Below are 13,635 nucleotides of genomic sequence, written 5' to 3' on the forward strand. Positions count from 1 at the left end.
AATTGTCTGTGATTGCAGTGATTAACTGTGATCTGTTTTTGATAATATGGCAACTATTTTTGATAAATTTCAAATCTTTTGCTGTCTGTTCCCAACTACAGTGTCCAACAAATTTATTAGGCCAACTGTCATAAAACATGAAAACACAAATATTTTAGAAATCTGTCAAAATCTTGTTAAAACTAGAAATTACCGTAAATGTCGGGCTATAAGCCGCTACTTTTTGCACAAGCTTTGAACCCTGCGGCTTTTAGTCAGGTGCGGCTTTTCTATGGATTGTCCGTGATTTTTGTCATATCGTAAGACGATTTGTGTTTTGTGTGTTCCGCTGTCGTACGGCACTACGTTGCCTGGCGGAAGGATCGGGGTTCAAGAGTGGTATGTTAGTCACATGTCCGTCCGCCAGGCAACGTAGTGCCGTACGAAGTAGCGCGAAAAACAAACTTCAAAGTAGCGCTACGCGTTCAGCGGGAGTCGTGGATGATGAGCGGCGATAAACTTGCAAGTTATGCCCAAAAAGCAAGTTATGCCCAACTCCACCGGTGGATTCTGACAGCGTGGAAAAGTGTGAAAACATCCACGATCACCAACGGATTTTGAAGGGCTGGACTGCTGCATGATGGAGAGGAGGACACCGCCACGGCCCTTCTGAGGGTGTTCGACTCTGACACTGACAATGAGGATTTCTTTGGTTTTGAAAGTGACAACGAAGGAGAGAAGAAGAGTGGATGACGAAGCCATCATGAGCCTGTTTGTATCCGACACTGGAGAAGAGGACTTTGGTGGTTTTAGTGCGTAGGAAGAAGAGAAAGATGGTGGTGAATGACTGACTTTTCTTCTTGTTAAAGCTGTGTCACTGCACCTGAGCCTAAAAGGTAGGCCGAATCTATTGTTCTGGTGTGCTGTAGGTTATTGTTATGTACTACATGTGCAAATATGTACCCATAACTTGTTTTTCAAAATATTAATAAAAGTGATGTCTCCAAACAGCCATCTCTTTCCTGACAATTCCCTTTGTGCATATTCTCTTACATATGATAAGTCAACATTGAAACACCTGCGGCTTTTGGTCAGGTGCGGCTAATGTATGTACAAAACAGGATTTTCCCCTGATTTTAGCTTGTGCGGCTAATATTTAGGTGCGCTTTGTAGTCCGGGAAATACGGTACACTGTAATTTATTAGGAATATAACAGACTGCATTCATGTTTTTGTTCTTAAATCTGAGCCAGCACACTGAACTTCTGAAAGTCAGAAATTAATCAAGCATAACAATGAACCATTAAAACTAATTTTTCTGTTCAGGCATGCACATAAAGCAATTTAGCATCCTCATCAAAAAGTAATAATGTAGTAAGAACTATTCTTCTGAATTTTCTTGTTAAACAGTAAATGTAAAATTTCATGGATAACAACAATAATTATATTTTAGCATTGTATATATAATTTTGATTACAGACCTTGTGCATACAGGCATTGCATAAACATAAATTAACAGTACCAATACATCATACAATGCATCATGTATACAGTAATGTCCATCGCTCCACCAATGATTCCACTGGCCCCTGTACTGTGGAAATGATAAATATTTCTCTTCATACTGGCTCAGTTCCCAGCTTCTTTAAACAAGCTGTTGTTGAGCCATTATTAAAGAAACCTCACCTGGATCCATCTCTTCCTAACAGTTATAGGCCAATATCCAAATTGCCTTTTATATCGAAGATTTTAGAAAAAGTAGCAGTAGAACAACTTAACTATTTCATGGATAAAAATGCTGTTATGGATACTTTCCAGTCTGGTTCTCGTAAATTGCATTCCACTGAAACGACTCTGGAGAGTACTCCACTGATTTTTTTAAAAAACAGCTGACGACATTTTTATTTAGAAAAGCATTTGATTAGTTTCCTCTTATGTTCTTTTTATTGTTTTACATTGCTGTTTTATTTACTGTTATATTGTTTTATATTTCCATTTCTTGCACTTTGTGGTTACTATCTGTGAAAAGCGCTATAAAAATAAATTTTACTTACTTAAAGTAACTGAAATCAGCCAATCACGAAGCAAGCGTGCAGGAAGAAAAACCAACTTTGTTTGACTTTTTTTTTCTTTCTATCCACCTGGTGTGCAGATGACTATTGAGCCTTTGTAACACAAGTAATAATATAACTGTAGCTGTAAGAGTAATGTCCTGTAATTATTAAATTTAGTAAAAAAAATGTGTAAAATTACTGTGTTACTGAAAAATATACTGTGTATACAGTGACACGTCACTTTGGAACATCCAACACTGGTCTCTAAACAAAACAATGCAACGAGACAATACTTACTTAAAACATACAGTATATCAATAATCAAATTAAGCAAATGTAATCCTTAACTTACTGAGAGGATAAAAAGCAAGTAAAATTACATATTAACACACTAACACGCTTTGTTTCTGTGAAAAAAGTAAAGGTGTGATAAACATCTGGCTGCAGCATAATGACATGCTTATAATGAATGCTTCACTGTTATCAATGACCAACCCTGATGTGTGGGTGTCAAAGCCCTGCAGGCCACTTTGCATTGAAAAATGATCCAGGACATGACAGTACATCTCCATATATACAATCTCATTTGTTTACTGTTCTAATAATTGGGAAAACTGTGTTGTGGTTGTGTTGAGATAAGCTCTCGCTAACCTAATGCATAATTTGTGGAGGTGAATTTTGCTCAGCATTCTGCTCAGTAAATTGCTCAGCGGGTTTCTGGCAATGTGTGAAGAAGAATAAAAGAGCACTGCTGCCGAACATCAGCTCTAGCTGGCGAGCTGTATCACAGCTGTTAAAACGTGTCTGCACTTCCTGGCCAGAATTTAAAAAGATGTAACATGTAAAGTAAGACATTTATTTTTATTTTAAAACAACGTAGGAAACTCGTACCGTAGTTCTTGTCAAGTATTTAACTGTGTCTGGGTTTGGTCTGTTTAGAAAGCCTGTATCTATATATTTGATATTTGATGTTTGGTTTTTTTGTAAATATACAGAAAAGCACAGATGCAGAGGTAATATAATGTATTTATGTATTCAACCCATTTCCAATACTAGTCATTTGGTGCGTATTTACACATGTAATTACTTAGGATTTCACTACATATAATAATAGTTGTAGGTTTTAGGTATGTGTTTCTATTTTTGATATAAAACAAGTAAGAAAATGAGCCTGTAAAGCAACCAAAAGAAAACAAAGCAGTCATATTTATATAGGAACTACCAAAGTGAGTTAATTGTACCTGTACTGCATCCAATGTTGCCTCCAGCTGATGCAATGGAGATGCACAGACACTCGTGAAATCGTGAAGAAATGTTACCCCACGGTCTGTCTGCACATTCATCCTTCCTTCCCTTTTATCTTTGACAGGTATTCATGGATGCAGATGTCAATAAAGGCAGCACGATGACATAAAAAGGAGCGCAAGTTTGAGCAAGCATGAACAGAGTTCCTCTTTTAAGTGGCAGGTAATTCAACATTTCAAACAGCTCAACAAATATCAGCAGACCAGACTGTTTTTGTGCAGTTTGACACACAATCTGTTATGTCAGCTAAAGGTACAGTGGCTTTATTTTTCACAGAGGAAACAAAACATTAATGTGTGGCATCTTCACTCAGAGGACAAGAGAACAAAAAAGATGATTTTTCAAAAGGAAGTACTGTTCAGAAACTGACATTTGTTAAACTGGAAATGTAAAGGTTGGATCTTATGTTCTATCTTTATCTGTCTATCTATTCTGATCTGTAGATCATCTGTTTTGAAATTATGTCGTTATTTCATAATGTGAAATGCTTTCCTGGGTGTTCAGCTGCTAGTCTGTTCTCGGGGTGGCTGTAGCTCAGGTGGCAGAGCAGGTCACTAACTAATCGGAAGGTTGGTGGTTTGATCCCCGTCTGCTCCAGCCCAGTCTGCATACCAAATATCCTTGGGCAAGATACTAACCCCAAGTTGTTCTCTAGTGCATCCATCGGCATATGAATGAATGTTAGACAGCAAGCACATCCATAGGAAGAGCATAGAAAAAAAGTGCAAATGGGTGAATGACCCAGTCCATTTACATCATTTCCTCCGTCCTAAGCTGTCAACCTTAATGCTGACATCATTGCTCTAATCCAATCATCTTCTTATCGCTTCAAACAATCAGCTTCCATTCTGCTATATTATATTGAAATTAATTATTTTTCCCCACTTCACCGCTCCACTGGCTTTTAGAGATCCCTCACCTGCCAAAACCCACTGTACACAACTACAACAGTTAACAAGAGTTAATGTTATGATTGCAGGCTAGATTTAGATAAAATATCTACCTCTGCAATTTCCCTCTCATACAATTTACTGTTCAGTAACTAGTTGCAAAGTGTTAAAAACTGGTGATGCTAGATGAATGAAGTGATAAATAAGTGCCAGGTTGAGGTAATTTATTAAATTATCAACAGAAAAGAAAATTCTGCGCTTTTTAGATATCACAGTGATGAACTCCCTTTTTTCATGAGCAGAACTTTGATCATCTGATGATATTGATATAAATGGTTTAATAACAGAAGCCTGAGAGGTAATAAAGTATGAAAGAGGAGAGACAATCATAACTTGCATAAGCAATGACTCTGTGATAGTAATCAGTGTCTGATTTGACTGAAGGTTTGTCCCTAAGAGTTCTGAGTGGTTGGATGGTAAAAGTAGCATAACTATTTTGAAGACTCCCATCAAATGTCTGTGCTGAACTATTGGTTTCCACGCTGTAAACTGAATCTCTGCTATAGAAGCTGGTGTGCTAGTGTGTGTGATTACTGGGAACAGATGGAGATCCACTTCTGATTCTCTATTACCTGAATCTAGACTTTAGTGCCTCCTCTTTTAATTAGCTTGACAGTCATGATGTACTTTTTTAGCTTTTATGAAAAACTACCCAGCAGCACCTGGTGTCTCATTCATTTCTCTTACCGCTGAGCTGAGCTGCTTAGAAATACCACAGTCTAATGTTTGCATCTGAACTGAGGCACACACTGGGTTAAGTGTCATACCCAATTTCTCCAGGATTCACCAAATCTTCACTCGCTCTCACTTTCATTTTTCTAGATACTGAGCTGCTGTCACCCACCATACTTCCAATACCTAAGAGTCAGCATATCATACTCAGCACCTAGGGATAAAAAAACTCCATCTTCAAGCAGAGACTGAACTGAGACTTCTTATTCGATGTGTGCACGAAAAATGTTGGCAGTGTTGTCACCTAAGCTAAGGTTTTCTCCATTCCTTGCATCTTTTGCCCTTCCCGTGTTGAAATCAGGCCAGAAATGTCACCTTTTTATGACTTATTGTTTTTGCTGAGCTGTTACAAACGTTCCTTTAATTGTACCTTTAATTCACTCTGGTGGTGGCCTGTTCTTGCTTGTACCTTGGCAGTGCCTGACGTTAGCCCTATTAGCACGGGACCGGTATTATGCAGGGATCTCACTTGATTAATGAATTGCTCGCCAACCTCTGTGTTTCGCAAAACACTGGTGATAGTATAATCCGGTGAAATACCTTAAGTGTGTACATTTATTAACACTACAGGATGGTATAAATTAATGAAGTGTAAAAGTAAGTGAGACTGTCAACCAGTCACGAGTTCAGGTATTCTCAGGAGGCCTTTGCCTTCAAAGCAGGGAACTGTGGCTGCAACTACAAGCACAGCTGATTTTATACCAGATTAAAACCTCCAACAATCTCAGCAGTTTTTATAAGTCACCACATGTTCCCAGGTAGTTTATAATTGGTCCTGTGTGATTAGAGCTTATGTTAAATAAGCCTACAGTAGCAGAAGTCTCCAAATATTCCCGCTGCCAACTCCTGGATTCAGTTGCTCGCTCCCTCGGTGTGGCCAAATATGATCTGAGCGGCAGCGCTGGCTCCAGCCTGTAATGTCAACATGCGCTTTACCAGGATAAGTGAGAGAATTTTCCACAGCGGGCAGCTAAAGTTAGTTATTTCTGACTCATCTATGCAATCGGACCAATTTTAATTCTGTTTATTTTTTCCTCACATTCCAATAAAATTAAAGGAAAAGGCTAAAAAGGGCGGCACGATAAAATCAGACGAGATCAAGAATGTTATCAGGGCAAATCCTCTAGTAATTATGTAGAATAATGAGTTCCAATGCACTTCAACAATCTAATAAAAGACATCAATGGCATTTCCATTTTCAGATTTTAACTGGTAATTATAGCAGACCGAATAGGCTAAAAGCTGGTAACGGATTTCTCAAGAGTCTCGGCTCTCCAGTTTATCCACAGAAATCTTGATGACTTGTTAAGATGGAAATGTCTCCCGACACAGAAGTAGAATTATCCAGTCTTACTCTCTGTGTGTTCAGTGAAGTCAAAAAGGTCTGTCAGTGTGAAGCAAATTTCAGATGTTTTAACATAGACTCAGACTTTAGTGAAACACGTCACTGAGTCTACCCTCAGCAATGTCCACACTGAAGATAATGAGGATGGCCATCTTGTCCTGCTTGTTACCCTCAGCTCTGAATGTGCAGACTCATACAGAGAGACAGTGACCGCTACTGAGGCCTGAGATACTGCCTGTGCTGTATTTCATGTACTCGGCTTTCAACCCAACCACACAAAAAAGGGCTTCATTCAGAAACATTTGTATGGCTGCTTTATGGAAAAAAAAAGCTTGCCTGTGGCTTACTTTAAAAAAGCATATTATTAATGGAACCTAAATAGAAGCTAGACCAAGACTTGGGTACACGTAATCTGTGTACAAGGTTAAAACTGGGTCACATTTGATGGAAAATGTTTGCCTACAAAGGTCACATAGTATCCACTACTATATTTTAGTATAATTACACATAACCTTGAATTTCTGGCAAAACAGCCCTTTATATCTCTTCTTAAACATTTAGCTTTTCCATATTTAAGCGCATAACACAACGAGGAGCAGTTACGAAACTCAAAGCTCATTAATTCTAAGCTTTAATAACTCTAACCACATGATAAATAACAGAGGATACACATACACAAATAATTAACACCTTATTCCTTTGTTTAAAAGGTCACCATAGTCACTTGTTTTAGATCATTAATGTGGCTTGGAGCTTTCCTGTTTTCCTTCACTATCATTATGTTTTTTTTCCAGATTCATAAAGTGGCAGAGTTCAGCAAAAAAGTCTCTAAAATCATACCAAAAAACCAAATCAGAACGTTTGTCTTGTAGTGACTGACTAGACTGTAAATAGAGTGAAATGTTCAGCAGCTAAAACCCCAAACGTTTCCGTTCATTTCCTTTCCAAACCAGACCTGAATGTTGGAGTTACATTTAGGTGCTCAGACTCTAAATGAATGCTAATGCTGTGCTGTGCCTGCTGAATGGGTAAATGAGCAGTAGTTGTCATAGCACCCTTATGAGGTGATATGTCAATACTGCAATCCCCCAAAAGCCCCTCACCCTCAACCATCCACACATGCTTAAACAAAAACACCACAAACAAATAAGTTCATATCAAGACTAGCAGGCTCTGAAATCAATGTGGTTTGTGTACTTATTTACATTTCAGCTTTTCCTGGATGCTTAACTCAATAAGTCTTCAATTCATCCCATCAACCAATCAGCCTTTGGCTGTCACTTCAGTGTGCAGTCGATGGAACCAGCTTCCACTTTCATTCAGAATCCTTCTACTTGACGCGCTCTTTCCTCACTCAGTCTTTGTTGGTGTATCTTTTTGTGGACACCCCTGCAAAAATTTCAGGTATCTCTTGGATGTTTTTCCTACCAGGCACACCGTAGAAAACGATTCAATTTTAAATAACTTCATACGGCTGCTTTCTGTCAGCATCTCTTGAAAGCAATAATCTTGTCCAAATCTAGCGTCCAGTTGAAAGTCACAAATACCAAACCAATTCATAGAGTCCTGACTCTGCAACTATTCATGTCGTTATGCTTTCTTCTGCTGAGCCACTAGGCAGCACGTTCAGCTAGAAGGGGCATAAAAAACAACGCAGGCAGACAGACAGCAGCGTGTTGCCACAGCAGGACTCCATCTAGGAAAGGAACTGTTGAAAGCACATTGCCCCCATTCTGTTATAGGCAGTGAGGGATACATGCTGTTGGCATTTGAATGGGAATTCAAACCTGGGCAGCATGGATCTCTCTCTCAATATCTCTCTCTTTCCCAAGGCATCCTTTGATGATAAATCATTTGCGTCTTTTTTAACCGTGATTTCTGTCATGAGCTTATATTGCTTGTGCTGCAAAACATCTGTGGCAGGTGAACCCGAGATGCAGATTGCACAACGACTTGTAAAATATCACAGTTGACTCGTGGATGGCCTTAACGCACCAAAGCTGGTGCAGCCCGGGCACTGTGCCGTAGCTGTCATACATGGCACGTTGGACAAATGATGCCATTTATTAAATGTCAGAAGATAAAATGATTCAGAGGCATTTAAAGGGTACTTTATCAGGAGTTACTGATCTGGGGCGATTGTAATGTTCTTCTCTTTTCCCATTTTCTGCTTTGAGGTGACAATAAGACCATGTTAATGAATTCCTCCTATGTGCTGCTATAATGTGGTGTCATCTGTTCAGTAATATTGCCTCTTTGACAACGGGGCCATCAGGCCGTGGACAAATCTCCCTGACGTACCACAAGGAACTAATGATGTTCCACTTTCTAATCAGCTGTCATATCCCATTCTCTTGTTGAACACATGACTGGTTTTTATAATTTTTGCAGGTTCAAATGAGTATTTAAAGGTCGAATTGTATTTTGTGAAGGATAGAAATAGCAGAAATCACTGTTAAATGTCAAAGTCAAGCTATCAGACTTTCTAATCAGCCAATATGGATCTTGATTGCTCAACCCATTTTTCTGGCTTAATGAAATATTTTTGGTTAAACACAGTCTTCACTCTTCCCCCCTGATTCATCTGACCATACACTATACATGTATTAAAATCTTTATTAATAATAGATGTCAGTTGTGGTTATATTGCACTGCTCCTGCACTGTGAAGAGTAGCCAATCAGAAGAAGGCTGGGGCTGAAATGAGGGTGGAGGGTGGCATGTTTCGGAACGAATGAACTGAGTGCATCAACAACCAGTTTAATCTATCTAAAGATTTTTTTGAACTATGATCAATGCAAACTTATAGTAGTATTAGCCTTTCGGTTTTTCACACCCCCACCCCCTGACTTAAGTATTTCCGGTCAAAATTGAGCAGTCAGTTTTAACAGCTCTTAAATCAGCATAACAAACACATTTTTCACCACTAAATCCAGTTCAGTGGGCAGATCAATGGGTCATTCAATGGGTGGGTGGGGGTGGGGGGGGGGGGGGGGGGAATTTGCATTCATTTCCTATGGATATTGACCGGCAACACCACAGATGTAACAAGGCTGATTAAAACGCTCACAATTCATTGAAAAAGGTGCTCATCACTTTTATATATTCAAGTCCGCAGTGTGGAGGATGTCATAAAGCCTTGAGGCAACCAGATGTAAAACACAATATTAATGATCTTGTAAATTGGGGTGATTTGACCCAATCACGACAGGAAGGGTAGTGGTAATAGTAGTTATAGTGGAGTCCAAGAAATGAAATATTCCAGCTACAGTAGGGCAAGACTTGGGACACACCCAGGTCACCACGTGTGTCACAGGGGTAACCGCGGGAGACGAACCATCCACACTCACATTCACACCTATGGGCAGGTTAGAATCAACAGTTAACCTAACCCCACTAACTGAATGCCTTGGGAGTGTATAAGAAAAGGCAGAGTACCCAAAGACAGAACCCGCACAGGCATGTGGAAAAAATGCAAAATCTATACTGAAAGGTCCCGGCTGAATGTAAAGGTGCTAACAGAACAGTGCTAACCACTGCGCCATAATATATTTTTACAATTTTTTACATTATGAAGTGGCACACAAAGCCATAACAAAATGGAATACAAGATTCTTCTGTCCAAGTGCTTACAACATACTGTACTGTACTTAACTTAATAGTGCTTTATGAGGCAATAGTCCAAGCATGCACTGTATTGCATTTTACATTGCATTCACAAAAAAAGTTCACTCATAAAACTTTTTAGTCCTCCAAGTTTTTATTGTTTACTAACAACATCTTGCATCTCAAATAAGACATTAAAATGCCACACATGGTTCCACCTCTTTAAAGCTGGTAAAGTCTGCAAGCTATATTTTTTATTTTATTTAAAGACGTTTAAAAAAAAGTAAAAGAGAGAAAATACGATCTCATAAATGCAGATGGCAGCAAGACGGTAGAAAAGCATTGCTGTTAGCCTGTGGAAATCCCTAAGAACAAAAGCATGAGCATCCATCAGGCTGCCGTTGAATAGAGCTCCCTCTGGGGAGCCAGGGCAAACAGGCCTCTCTTCTCTCTGTCTCTGCTGCAGCACTTGATACATAATAAGGATCAGCCCTCCTAGCTATCCGACTGTGCACAAAGAGTAAACAATTACATCTCTTTTTCATGCTAGGGAAAGAGCTGGAAAGCTTCAGTTAGTATTCGGCTCCCACCTGGTATTTCCGTGTTGAGAGAGAGAGAGTGAGAATATTGGAACATCGCCTTGACCTTGCTGGCAGAGATCTCGAGAGATCTTTCATGTTACACGACAGGGGGAGTAACTATATCCACTGCACAAAGTCGTAGGCTAATTGTAGATTTGAATCTTGAGCCTGACCAAATGACACTTGGAGGAAGGAATACAAATTAAGTGCAGAGTGAGTGCTGCAAAAGGAGCTGGTGCAGGACGTGTTTGAAGAGCATCTGCTGTTCAGAATTTTGTTTGTTTATACAATGAATAAGTCCTGAACGTTAAGGGGACAGTACACCCCCAAAATTAGCATATTTTTTCCCTTTGGCCTTTAGCACTATTTATTCATCTAGACTTTTTTGCTCTAAATTGCCCCATTCTGGCTCCTCAAATGTCTGCCTTCTGTTGACTATATTGGAATTAAAGATCACTTGGCAATAAATAAATACATAAACAAATAAATGGAATAGCACAGTAGCAGTGACTCTTTCTAGAAATCATACCCAGGTTACTCAAAGAAATCCATATACCTTGCTGTGAGCAGTTTCATGTAGCAATATTTTCTTTTTGTTGCCTACATCTTCCAACCAAAGGGGACTCAATTAATGTTTCCATTGTGTCACACTGTTAAGAGTGTGAGCATCAAGTAATTGGTAGATGCTGTCTTCATTCTGCACAGTGTTACCACTGGCAAATGCAAAGGTTCCTATGGGAAATTGCTATAAATAAGGTGAAATATATACACTGTAGAGTTTGTTTTCACATGACCCGATGCATGACCTGTAAAAAATCCCCCCATTATTCAGTAACTTGCACAGCCACCTTTAGCAGCAGTAATAGGAAAAAAAAATCTATATCATGTTATCAATCTCTCACATTGTTGTGGAGGAAATTTGGTCCACTCTTCTTTGCAACATTGCTTCGGTTCATTGTGATTTGCATGCATTCAGACACTCCCCACAAAGTTCTGCCACAACATTTCAATCAGGTTCAAGTCTAGACTTTGACTGGGCCATTGCAACAACTTGATTCTTTTGTTTTTCAGTCATTCTCTTGCAGATTTGCTGGTGCACTTGTGATTATTGGCCCTGTTGCATGACCCAGTTTGTGCTTTAGCAATTCTCACGGGCTGCCCCACAGGCACAGCTGGTGTGGAGCACCCAGAATTTTGTTGTACATGTACAGTGACAATAAAGGGCATGACTTTTCTTTTTATTGCACAAAAGAACAGGAGTGAGATGGTGCAAACTGCATCCAGAACAGAAATAACTGCATTATACTTCTAACAAAATTCTGACTGTTTGCAAGCACATGCAACAACAACACACTAACTCTAAGCTAGCCAAGAACCCAGAGTGATCTTAAAGCTGAGTCAATGCAGACCCCAGCTCAGCAGCTGGACCCTAAACTTCAACAGGTAACAAAAGCATTCATTTGCAATCAGGCTGCAGCCTATGCTTCTACCTGTTCACGTTTCTACAGCAGCATCACCATGGCATTCACTTTGAAGTCTCTTTGTGCTGATTTTCATCTTTCCTCTGTGCTGTCAACTTTCTGTTCATACATAAATGCTAAGAAAAAGATTATGTGTTTCCTAATATGGATTTGTGTTGGTGTGTGGGGCTGTAGCCTATAGGTTTATATTGTTAAATACTAATTATGAGACAATGCAGGTCATTTTATGTAGAAATGCAAAAGTGATGTGTTCTCCGTAATACGTGTAATACAGATTTTTTGAGAAATCCTAACACCAATCACAACAAACAGAGGACATACCTGCAACATGCAGAAACATTTGACCACACAGGATCCAATTCATTGGCATGAACGTAATTTCTTTGGTATACAGCTTGCAGATGGTGGAGAATCAAAGCGGAGCCAATGAAAACCCGATGAGAATCGATATGAAAATTGATCATGGAATTGCTAAATTCTTATTAATTCCCATCCCTACTCACATTTTACTCAAGAAAACCTGTATATAGTGGAGTTTATGGTCAGCTCAATGACTGCAATGTCCCACATCCACATTATTGCCCTATGCAAAAATATTACTTTGCACTCAAAATTACTGTTAAATTTAAAAAAACAAGCATTTTGATCTATTTTTGTTCTCCCAACCCTGCTTATGCGAGTAAATCAGAGTAGTTTGGAAGCAATGGCCCTGTACAATCACCATACAGTTTGGATACAATCTGCAAAATTGCCCCAACCCAATGTTTCTCTGTAAGGAAACATGTGAACTTCCAGGTAAGTAAGTGTGGGAAGACAGAAGCCTGTACCTCTAAGGCAAGAAATGTGTAGAAATTCTGACTCCTTATAGAAAATGAAATAAATCCTCTGTGAGGTCCAAGGAGGAAGCCAGAAGAGGAAAATGTTTAAATTAACAGTTTAAAATAGATTGGGGCCACAGCTGCAGTGATGCAGACATTGCATCAGTCCATCTTGCTGGAAAGTGTAAAAGTAAAGCGGTCGATTTACTGGTCGATCTACGTCTCCATCCTCACCTACAGTTACGAGATCTGGGTAGTGACAGAAAGAATGAAATTGTGCAAGCAGCAGAAATGAGCTTTTTGGCTAATGGTCATTATGAAAACTGTAAATAACCACCAAAATGCAACAATAATAATTGTAATTCTAATAGTTCTTAGCTGCTACCTTCCAAAGAAGTCAAATTTCAGTCTCTTTTGAGTTGTATTGAATTTTAACAATTAACATGGTAACTGAGGCCTCTAAAATCTGATATGTAGCTCTTGGGTTTCTTGCTTTTTCTCTCAGGGTTGTATGGTTAGCATGTTAACATGCTAACTTCCAAACTGGCAAAACTTCTGCTTTTATAGAGGTGCTCCCACCTGCAAACTTTTCTTTTCTCGACACAATAATAACTGAGTGAGTGGGAACTGAAATAACCGTGCAAGTTTGATGTTAAGGAGCCTCCGTTGGGTTTTATGAGTGAAGGTGGGAATGATATCAACAGCTGAACAGGTTTAGCTATAAGCCCTACTTCTTAACTCATCCCTCTGCAGGGTGCTTCACTGTTCAGAGAGGCCATCTCATGA

At 39.2% G+C, this 13,635-nt stretch overlaps 1 long non-coding RNA gene across 1 annotated transcript in view; it reads left to right on the forward strand.

Annotated features, from left to right (window-relative positions):
• Positions 1-846: 846 nt before the first annotated feature.
• Positions 847-13,635, forward strand: part of LOC113029922 (uncharacterized) — a 46,980-nt gene continuing 34,191 nt past the window's right edge. The window contains exons 1-2 of the long non-coding RNA XR_003273520.1: positions 847-875; positions 3,402-3,499. This is a non-coding gene — a long non-coding RNA (uncharacterized LOC113029922). The remainder of the gene's footprint in view (positions 876-3,401; positions 3,500-13,635) is intronic.

This window comes from Astatotilapia calliptera, chromosome 9 (assembly GCF_900246225.1).
Source record: "Astatotilapia calliptera chromosome 9, fAstCal1.2, whole genome shotgun sequence".
NCBI lineage: Eukaryota > Metazoa > Chordata > Actinopteri > Cichliformes > Cichlidae > Astatotilapia > Astatotilapia calliptera.